The following is a 1,024-nucleotide window of genomic DNA, read 5'->3' on the forward strand; positions in this document are numbered from 1 at the left end:
TGGGACTGTGTTGAGCTTGGTTATCGGCCGGCCCGGTGGCTTGGCAGGCAGTGCTGTGCGCTGCCCATGGAGAAGACCTGGGCTTAGCAATCTCCTTGGTTCTTGCTGCACGAGATGGTGACTGGAACTAAGGCTACTACAGAGGGGTCGCGCTTGGACTGAGGGGTGGGTGTGGAAGCGGGGAAGGGCACGGAGACCTGCTCCCCAGCCCTTCCTGTCAGCCAATCTGCACGGTAACAGGGTTGGCATCAGCTCTAGGGGAAGCCACTTGACCCTACTGCAGAGGGGAAGAGTGTCACACTCCTGGCTATCTCAGGGGGAACGGAAAAGAAGCTTTCCAGGGAAAAGAACTTGTGGGAGGATAATGTCTTTTGTACATAACATTTAGAATGGGCTTTGGTTAGCGTGGACGGTGGGCAGAGCCTTTGTTTGTAGGTTCAGAAGAATGGAAGGAAGGGAAGGGGTACAACACATGCGCACACACGCACGTGTGTGCACGCACACACACACACACACACACACACACAATCTGGGTTATCTTTGTGCTATATAGTGGATTATAATTCTGTGAAACCAAGTTTGTATATTGAATTACATTAAGGAGTGTTCTTTAAAAAGAGAAATAAATATACGATTACATGCTTGAGGTGTCTAGTTTTTATGTGTTGTTTTACATTTTAATTTCCCAATTTTGTTGCTGCAGAAATTTTGAGGCTACCAACATACCATCTGTGCTTTTAATTGCTAGGCTCTGCCTATCCCGAGGTGTGCAGAGTATGAATGCTTTTAACATGTGAGAAGGCAGTCACTGGCTTCCATATGTCATCCGATTAGAACAGAGAGTGGTCAACACAGTGTGAGCTCTAGAAATGGGGTCCTCAGAACCTGGGCATGGGAATGGGTATCTGAGAAGAGTCAAGAATAAATCAAATGATCATTTCCCCTTCTGCTTCCCTCTCAGTATGCATACATGTCTGAAATTCCCCCAGTGGGGAAACCTCTTTATTTTTGCTGAGGTGACTGA

The sequence above is a fragment of the Eubalaena glacialis genome, chromosome 12 (genome assembly GCF_028564815.1).
Source record: "Eubalaena glacialis isolate mEubGla1 chromosome 12, mEubGla1.1.hap2.+ XY, whole genome shotgun sequence".
Lineage (NCBI taxonomy): Eukaryota > Metazoa > Chordata > Mammalia > Artiodactyla > Balaenidae > Eubalaena > Eubalaena glacialis.